The sequence below is a fragment of the Sciurus carolinensis genome, chromosome 10 (assembly GCF_902686445.1).
Source record: "Sciurus carolinensis chromosome 10, mSciCar1.2, whole genome shotgun sequence".
Lineage (NCBI taxonomy): Eukaryota > Metazoa > Chordata > Mammalia > Rodentia > Sciuridae > Sciurus > Sciurus carolinensis.
The window spans coordinates 128,341,681-128,352,212 of record NC_062222.1 but is presented as its reverse complement, the minus strand read 5'-3'; positions in this window follow the sequence as shown (position 1 = coordinate 128,352,212).

Genomic DNA, 10,532 nt, shown 5'->3' with positions numbered 1-10,532 from the left:
TTTTTTACTCTTTCATTTATTTCTAGTTTCAGTCCATTATGATCTGATAAAATAAAAGGAAGTGTCTCTATCTTCTTGTATTTGCTAACATTAGCTTTGTGGCATAATATATGGTCTATTTTAGAGAAGGATCCATGTGCTGCTGAGAAGAAAGTGTATTCGCTCTTGGTTGGATGGTATATTCTATAAATGTCTGTTAAGTCTAAATTATTGATTGTGTTATTGAAATCTATGGTTTCTTTGTTCAATTTTTGTTTGGAAGATCTGTCCAGTGGTGAGAGAGGCATGTTAAAATCACCTAGTATTATTGTATTGTGGTCTATTTGGTTTCTGAGATTGAGAAGGATTTGTTTGACATACATGGGTGAGCCACTGTGTGGGACATAGATATTTATGATTGTTATGTCTTGCTGATTTATGTTCCCTTAAGCAGTATGAAATGTCCTTCTTTATCCCTTCTGATTAACTTTGGCTTGAAGTCCACTTTATCTGAAATGAGGATGGATACCCCAGCTTTTTTGCTGAGTCCATGTGCATGGTAAGTTTTTTCCCATCCTTTCACCTTTAGTCTATGGGTATCTCTTTCTATGAGGTGAGTCTCTTGCAGGCAACTTATTGTTGGATCTTTCTTTTTTATCCAATCTGCCAGTCTATGTCTTTTGATTGATGAATTCAGGCCATTAACATTCAGGGTTATTATTGAGATATGATTTGTATTCCCAGCCATTTGACTCATTTTATTCATTTATTTGTTTATTTTTGACACGACTTGGTTCCTCTTTATTTGAGAGTTCCTTTAGGATATCTCCTCCCTTTGCTGGTTTGCTTCTTTGTTTTTCGTCTCTTCTTCATGGAATATTTTGCTGAGAGTGTTCTGTAATGCTGGCTTTCTTTTTGTATATTCTTTTAGCTTTTGTTTATCATGGAAGGATTTTATTTCGTCGTCAAATCTGAAGGTAAGTTTTGCTGGGTATAAGATTTTGGTTGGCATCCATTTTCTTTTAGGGCTTGAAAAATGTTATTCCAGGCCCTTCTAGCTTTTAAGGTCTAGATTGAAAAATCTGCTGATATCCATATTGGTTTCCCCCTGAATGTAATTTGGTTCTTTTCTCTCACAGCCTTTAAGATTCTGTCTTTATTTTGTATGTTAGGTATTTTCATTATAATGTGCCTTGGTGTGGGTCTGTTGTAATTTTGTGTATTTGGAGTCCTATAAGCCTCTTGAACTTGATTTTCCATTTCATTCTTCAGATTTGGGAAATTTTCTGAAATTATCTCATTGAATATGTTGTTCATTCCTTTGGTTGTTTCTCTACGCCTTCCTCAATCCCAATAATTCTCAAATTTGGCCTTTTCATGATATCCCATAGTTCTTGGAGATTCTGTTCATGATTTCTTACCATCTTCTCTGTTTGTTCGACTTTGTTTTCGAGGTTAAATATTTTGTCTTCAATATCTGAGGTTCTGTCTTCCAGGTGTTCTATCGTATTGGTTGTGCTTTCTATGGAGTTCTTAATTTGGTTTATTGTTTCCTTCATTTCAAGGATTTCTGTTTGGTTTTTTTTCAATATCTCTAACTCTTTATTGAAATGGTCTTTTGCTTCCTGTATTTGCTCTTTTAACTGTCGCTTGGTGCGTTCATTCAATGCCTGCATTTGCTCTTTCATTTCATCGTTTGCTTCCCTTATCATGTTGATTATGTACATTCTGAACTCCCTTTCTGACATTTCTTCTGCCATGCTGTCATTGGATTTTATTGATGTAACATCCAGATTTGTTTGAGGCATTTTCTTCCCTTGTTTTCTCATATTGTTCAGGTATCAGTGGACTGCAGAGTGTTGCAGATTTCCTCTATTGACTTATAATGTCCCTGAAGATTGCTAGTGTATCCCCTCTTATCCTTCAGTAGCCTGAAGTCTTAGAGGAAGTTGATACTTCGGTGTTCCCCTAGGAAGCTGCCTCTATAGGGGTGGTGACCCTCAGGTGGGGTATACTCCCTGCTAGTGGGCAGAGGTGCCTCTACTTGTTGACCAATGGTCATCCAAAGGGGAACTAGACTGCGGGCTGAGGCAAGGCCTGTTTGGGCCTGTGTCTCTGGTTTTACCGTCCTTGTGGGAAAACCTCACCGGCGGGGAAGACTTACCCGGTGGGGAGATCTCGCTGGTCAGTTCCCCTCCTAGAGGTTCCCCTCAGTTCACAACTACCGCCTGGGCAGGGCAGCCTTCCCAGGCAACGTTCCCAGGGGCCTGGACCTACCTCCTGGGCCTGGGAGCCCTGCCCTTCGCAGACGAGTCTCCTTAGGTAGCCCCTCCTCAGAGAAGCTGCCCGCAGTCCTGGAACCTTCGCTCCACCCCTCAGCTGGTCACTGTGTAGTTCTTTCAAGAAAAGGTGCCTAGGTCCCCTGACCGGACTGTGCTATGCACCTAATCGCCTGGCTATGCAACCCCTCCTCTGAGCAGTCACTTGGAGCCTCGTACATATGCTCCAAGCCCCAGTGACCCGCCGCTCGTCTCTTCCTCCAGGCAGCCACCCGGTGTTCTGTGTGGGCGCTTGGAGACCAAGCCACTCACTGCGCACCTCCACCTCCTCCGGACAGCCCCCTCCCCGTTGTTCAGGCGGTTGCTGAGTCCAAATAGCTCGCCGCCCAACTCTTTCTCTGGCAGCTGTGGAGCCCCGGCAGATCGCTCCAAAACCAAGCGGTGTGCTGCTCGGCCTCCTCTGCAAAGTTCCCCGCTTTCCGAGTTCACTGCTCCAGCAGGGGGAGGGGTGTCTTGCCGCCTGGGCAGGGCAGCCTTCCCAGGCAACGTTCCCAGGGGCCCGGACCTACCTCCTGGGCCTGGGAGCCTCACCCTTCACAGAGAGTCTCCTTAGGTAGCCCCTCCTTAGAGAAGCTGGGCACAGTCCTGGAAACTTCGCTCTGCCCTTTTTCCCATCCGATTTGCTGTCCGTGTTTACCGCTGGGGGGCGGGGGCGTCTTGCCGAGCAACTCTACCTCACAAAGTTCCCTGCATTCCGGGGCTACCGCCCCATCCGGGACGCCTCCCCAATGGGAGAAACTCACCCGGCAGCTTTGAGTTGGTCCCAAGTCTCTCACTATCTCCTCTTTTGAATCTTGAGTCTCTAGGTATGAAGAAAGGTCCTGAGAGTCAGATGCAACATCATTTGGCTAGTGTGTGGAAAATACCCACTAATGCTGAAAGCAGGAATACCAGGAAGAAGTCTATGGCAGGTGTCACAGGACAGTTGCTGGTAGGCTGGATGAGAGCAGGGGTAGAGGCGAGAGGGTTCAAATTCTTTTACAAAATAATGAGTTTCACCTGGAATAACTGGTCTGTGATCCAAAAGCCTTGAATGAATTTCTCCAAGATCCTTGATAATGAGGTGTGCTGAGCCCGCAGTCCCCAGCGAGTCCCTCTTCTTGACACCGAGGACCGGGCGACCTCACCACCCACAGGGGCCTCTGTCCCTCCGCCACTCATTCTGACTGGCTCCGCCCATTTCCACGTGCTCAGGAGCCAGTCTTTGTCCCTAGGGATCTTCAGTCCCTGCACAGCAGAGCAAATTGGGACTCTGAAGCAGGAGAGTGAAACCTAGAGTTGAATCGCTCTCAGATCTTGTGTGTTCTCCTTTACACGACTGGCATTTTTCTCTGCTGTTTGCTTCATAAGTCTTGGTTCTCTATTGATGCATCTACATTTTGACAGAGCTTTCTGGAAATAATGTGTTAACCAGTAGAAGAAAACTCTCAGAGTGGGAGTGTTGGGGCTGGCAAGATTTTTTTTTTTTTTTTTTTTGGTCCAGCAGGCCTGTCAAAAGCCCATCAAATCACACATCTGCCTCATAAAGGGCCAACCCAGAGCAAAGTCCATGGGTTTACTTTGCCAAGAGTGAATTAAAGAATTTCCAATCAGGAAATGCCAAGCTAGGCTTTTCTGTGGTTCTAACTTGCTGCCCCAAAGTAGTCCAAATAATAATTTACCTACAGCCTAGTCTATTACTCAGAATCCTCCACTGGACATTGTCAGTGTTACCCAGGCAACAATAAATCCCACCACTGCGGTAATTTTTAGTTTCAGTCACAAACTTCATGTTGATTTGGGTGAAAGTCTGATATAGGAAAACTTTCAGTCATTGGAATATAAAAGGAATAAGTTTCTTATTTTGAATAAATCTGAGAATTTATTCCTTTAAAAACATCTGTCTGCCATTTTGAATGGAAATGTCTATAAAATTCCTCTCTCATATCTATGCCTTCCTCATATAATCGATTGGGCAGAATTTAACTGTAGCTTTTTCCAGGTGACATGGGTGTCATAGTGGCCTTTCCAAACCATGATCTGATTTCTAGAGAATGTATAAACTCTTCTAGTTTGGGAAAGTTCATTGTCCACACCAGTCTGCCTTTCCAATCTCATATGTTCTCAGTTTCTCCATGTACCCTCTATTCCAGGGTCATGGACTTAATCATGATTTGGGGAACATTCATAGAACACAATATACTCTTCTATAACTCTGAGTATTTATACACAGGGCAGTCCTTTATTGTCTCCTCTGCTCAGAAACTTCTTTTCAGCCTCGACTATGGGGTTAGCCAACCACCTCCTACACAAAGCCTACCCAAAATCTTCCAGAAGTTCCTCCCCATTGTGATCCCAGAGTGTTGTGTTCATTTATCTTTATTATAAGCACTTATGTGACTGACTCCCTCGCTCCATCTCAGTACCCTAATGTCTAGTGAGCTCAGCATTGGCCTAATGTAGGGGATAAATACATAGTTAAGATTATTACCAAATACACAACTACTGAACACTTATTCAGAAATACCACTGACTTGGTACTTACTATGAGTCAGACACGGTAACAGGAGCCCTCTGCCTACTCCCTTCCTCTCATAACAACCTGGTAAGTTCAAAGCTCAAAGACAAAGTTATTCTTCCTGCTTACCAAATCCAGGCTTCTCCTCTACACTAGGTGCTGCTCATCTGAACAAATCAAGGGTCTAAGCTGAAAGCAGCATGGTTGGTGATGAGTTGAAGAGTGATTTGTGGCATTGATGCTGTGAAGCAGCTGAATGAGCTCAGCAGAGTGGGCTCAGGGAGGCCAGGAGCAACGGTGTGAGTGTGTAGGAGGGTTTCAGCAGGAACCAGAGGTGAGAAAGGCAATACGTAGGGCCAAAGGAGGGCATTGTGGCTGGAAAAGCCCATCAAATCTAAAATAATCCAGAGACCAGAGTAGGAGCCACATACTCAAATGTTTACAGGGCTGCGGAAATTAAAGCAAGCCATGTCGCCTCCACTCTAAAACCTTCATTTTTATTCCTACCAAATCACACTCTGGGTCTAACTTTCACTTTGCACATTTGATTGCCGTGTATGTACAGGAAGCACTCTGCGTTCACCTTCCCTCTGTTGCAGGAAAGACAGTACGGCATGCATCATGGGAAATAGCAGCTGGTACTGGCCCCCAGTGCTAACTAGGCAGGTGCTGACTGGCTAGATTTTAAGAGGGGGAGGAATCTGGGAAATTGTTTCAAAATGATATAATTTTTGTTAAGTCCTTTATTAGTGTGTTACAGTTACACAAAATAGTGGAGTTCATTTTGCAAATGATATGATTTCTTAATGGAAAATTGCAGTACTATGTGAGATCTTCTAATTTTTAAAAGTCAGCAGTATGCAAAAATGTTGAAGATACTATGTGGGTCCCAGCTAAATCTTCAACTTAATTTAGCTTCTGCATCAATGGGAGAGCTTGTTAAAAATGCAGAGTCTAGGACCCCACTAAGAGAGATTCTGATTCAGTAGGTCTTAGGGATGCACTTTTTGCAAGCTGCCAGGTAAACCGATGGTACCAGCCCACTGGGAATAGCACCAGGCCAGACTCAAGTAGTACCAGCTCCAGTGCTCAGGCACCTATGTGGCTCCTCTGATCTAGAGGTTTAAAGAAGGGAACTGGGAGCAGGAGACAGCAAAGCAAACCCCGGTCCCAAGACAGAAGTTGTCTTATCTACACTGGTCCTTCTCTTAGGGAATGTGCTTCAAAATAAGACAGAGGTAAGAAACCAGACCACAACACAACACAGTTTTACACCCCAGGTCAGACTGGAGAGAATTCAAGAAGTCAAAAGTTACTCCTAGAAAATGTTGGAAATCAGACAGCACCAAAAAGTTAGGAAATGAGATGGAAAAGGATAGAACTGAGGACTTAATTTGACTCAGAGAAGTAAAGACCAAGTGGTGCCTGACCATCTCCAAGCACCAGAGAGGAGTGGGAGGAAGATGGCAACCAGTTGTCTCTGCTCCCACTGAGTTTCCTCTAGTACAACCTGAGTTTCCAGGACAGCAGGACGGTTGAAGTAGAAAAAGAACTTCAGGATCTGACAGCTGTGAAAAACAGGCATTGATTGCCATGGGGACCCCAATCTTTTAGAGCCCTAAAATTAGGTCAATGATAGACTCTAAGCTCATTAAGAGACCCATCTCTGTTGCTTCAAGTGCAGGACTCGAGATGCTACTGGTGAAGAAGTTTCAGACATAGAAGCAAGCTACTTGGATCATGGAAGGGTTGGGGAATTTCCTTTCATTTCAATCCTCTTTCACCTTGGGTGTGTCAAGGAGAAAGTCTCCCTGAGGTGCTAACTTTCCCAACTCTGTAATACCTACTGACCTCCCTTTTAACAGAAACCAAGGAGACCTTAGGTGCAGTGTTACACAGACAGCAGCAGGTATGAGGATTGACGGTCATTATGTTATTTTATGGAATTTGTTTTTAAAGTTTCTTCTATGGCAAGAGATGCTGGTTTCACAGAGCATTAGAAATATTTCTTTTAAATAGATAAATTTAGGAAGGCAAAAATCCACAGAATAGTAAAGAAAGAAGAAGTACAGGAGACTGACAGATGAGGTTCATAAGAACAGTTGTGCAGATGGTACATGGAAGGATGCCATTTGGGGAACAGTGATCCCAAAAGCCTCTCCTTTGCAAATGAGACAACTGAAGGGCAGGGAGTTCAAAGACATCATCAGTTTTGTGCAGAGTTTACAGGCAGAGATAGGACTAGGGACGAGTTTGCTTAGGAAGGAGGAAGGGGAGTTTGATGAGTGCGTTATCCCACATCTGCAGCATCCTCCTCTCTAACACACTGCCTGGTCCACTCCAGACCAGGACACGTGTGGTCCTGATTGAACTGAGTGTGCACCATGGCTTTCTCTCTGTGTGACTTTACCAGTGTGAGCATTTCTGTCTGTGTCAATAGAGACCCTAATTCAGGACACTAGTATATCTTGAATAAAACATAGCTCAGTAAGCTCTAAAAAGTCTCAAAATGTAAAGTACAAAAGATAGGAAATCATAATCTATTGCTACTTCTCAAAAGCCCCTAATATTAATGTTTTAGTGGCTGAAAAGCAATGTCAATTTTCTCATTGACCTTATCCAGGTTGAACAAAAAGAAAAGAATTTAAACAATAGCTTACAAACATTTTGTTTTTCTTGAATTGACTTTCATGCATAAGCTTGTCCAGCGGTGGTCTAAACTACCTAATATTTTTATTATAGGTTTATTCTTTCAAGCAGATCAAGGTGTTCCTCATTAAGAAGTCAAGAATGCTTCGTTTGCACTCTCAAACACCAGCTTCTGCAGAGACGACCTTTGATTATGTCGTTTGGAGGCAAATAGGTGTATCAAAGAACTTAAGAGCAGATCTTGTGGTTTAGGTAATGTACATTCTCTTGAAATTGCTTCATACCATTTCATTGTTTATTAATCTATCTTTCAGATATCACTAAAGACGAACTTCAACCCAGGGTGTGTCCACATAACTAGAGATTCCTAATGACTTTGCCCAAATTAGTAAATTTTTTTGCTACATAAATACATGAGTGATGTTTGGTCAATGTAAGCGCAGTACTTTTTAAAATTGAGATCATTAACAAACCTTCAAGCTCAGCTCAATAAAAAATAGGCATCTGCAATCAGCCTGCCAGAGTTATTACAGAAATGCATGATTTCTAACCTCTAGTAAGGCAAACCTGTAACATCCATCCTATTGTGCAAATAGATCACACAGGAAGGTAAAGGTTGCTTCTAGAAATGATGGTTGTATAAAGGTGTTCGGTTCCCTGGTAAATTAAAGATTGCTGCTTCTCTCCTGCTTCCCACACTGAACAGAACACTGCAGGAGCCTATTAATAGCATCGTTAGTTTCAAGGAGGCAACTTACATGGAATTTGGATCTTAATGTACAGAAATAGATCCTCATCTACTCTCCCAGCAATGCAACAATCTTAATGGAATAATCTTTTCAAAATGAAAACTCTGCCCTAATGAAAGTTCCCCTTTTCATTGAAATAACAAAGTCAAGGCTCTTCATTTACATAAATGATCTCACAGCATCACCTGAAATGCATATTTAAGCCTGGGGATTATTTGTTGGAAATTTTAATGTTAAACTACATGCAGAATGCATTTAACTGTAGCTAATACAAACCAGTAGACATTTTTTTAAAAAAACTTCCTGAAAATGGAACTCATAAATATTTATTTTAAGAGGTCAACAGTGTAAGTTTTCTGTTGCTTACACAAGTTTAATACCATCATATAAACTAGCTGAAGTTAAGAAGAATCAGTATATTTAAACCTGTCGGATATTAGGATTGGTAGCTGAATTTTGGAATAGCAGACGGTTTTCATGTCCCAGAAACCAATTTTGTGGTAAACTAAGCTGCCCGTGGGAACAGTGTGTCAATGTGTGCACGTGTGTGTGTGTGGCGGCTCTCATCAAGAATCTGAAAAGCACCTTAGGAAAGAAGAATGGAATTTATTCCTTGTGGGGCAGAATTAGATTGTGAATCATGGCCCCTGGAATCATGCAATATGCAACTGCTTTGACCAAATGTGGTAATGGTGGTCCAAGAAACAGAGGGAATAAGGTCATGAAGGTGAAAACCTTCCCTACATCCACACACCTGTGTAATGAGACTGCAGGTTCCCCACCAAGAGGAGCGACCTATTTCCTCAACCTTTGAATCAAGGTGCTGACCTTGTGACTTGTGTCCAGAGTCTTGGATGAACACTGTGCTCTATCAAAGCCTAAGCCATGAGAGCCATCACACGCCCTCCCTCCTGTTCCTGGAACCCTGCTGCCATGACATAAATAAGCTGACACCAGCCTGTTCAAGGACGAGGGACCTCTGGGTCACAGGGTGAATCTGTGTCATTCCACCTGAGGTCCTGCTGATCTCCTAGCTACTACAGATACATGACTGAGCCCAGGCAAGATCAGCCTATCCTGGCCCGGTTCAGCAGAACCACCCTGTCTATTGACTCACGAGCAATAATTAATGGTTAATGTGTTAATTCAGTAATCTTGTTTTAAAACCATGCAGCATGTATTTTAAAAGATCAGATCTAAGGTGTACCTGGATGCCAGCACCTGAGGCTCAGTGTGATGCTGACGCACAGCTGTGGCTGAGGCAGGGCCTGGAGACTTCCTCAGCTCACCCACCTGTGCCAAATCCTCCTCTTTACCCGCCAGGTACACACAGGGTCTTTAGAACAGACTCAATTCTCTGTACCACCACATCCCTTTGGTCTTGTTCAAAACACCTGAATTTCACTTCTTCCAGATTTGTTCATTTTTTTTTTCTTTCTTTCTTTTTTTTTTTTTTTTTTTTAACATTAGACTTCTTATGTTCTGGGAATCCTTCTCATTTAATTCAGCCTCATTAATAACAATTATTTAGGCCTAATGGTGAGTTCGGTCGTTTCCTTTGCTCATCAGTGTGTTTTATTTTTAGCCTCTCCTTCTGTGGAGTTAATGTGTCAATCAAGATGCTTTCAGGCACAGGAGCAGACCCCCCCTCCCCACTGCCAGCAGGGGCCTGCAGGAGGGACATTTGTCATCTCACAACTAGAAGCCTGACATTGGCCCTTCCTGGTTGGCTAATTTAGCAACTTCACCATGTCTCCAAGGTACCAGGTGTTCTCCACCTTTCTGTTCTGCCAGGCTCAGCATGCCAGTGAGTCGGTTTTAGAATGGCAATGGCATTTCCTGGTGTCACTTTCAGGAAAGAAGCATCTGGGACAGGCAAAGATGTCTCCTTCCACAGGGCTCAAGGAAAACTCTGTCCAGAAACACCCAGCTCAATTCCCCTTTCCTCACCAGCAAGAAAAATGAGCTAAGTTTGGCTTAGCTGAAGCCTGACCCAGCCCTGCAGCTGGGGAGAGGCCCACCTCCCTCCTGCACCTAGACAACATTCTGGATTCTATTGGCAATAAAGAAAAGTAAATGGTGGTTAAATTAATGATGTCTGCCACACAATGTAAAATATTTAAATTTGTTAAAGTTGTTTTTTCTTATGAATCCACATTGTGTACAACCACAGAAACGAAATGATGTACCCCATTTGTGCACAATGACTCAAAAGGCAGTCTGTAAAAAATTTAAAAATAAATAAATAATTAAATAAAAAAAGAAAAGACATGTAGAAAAGACACACAGATACATAGATACATAGATTGTGAATTTACT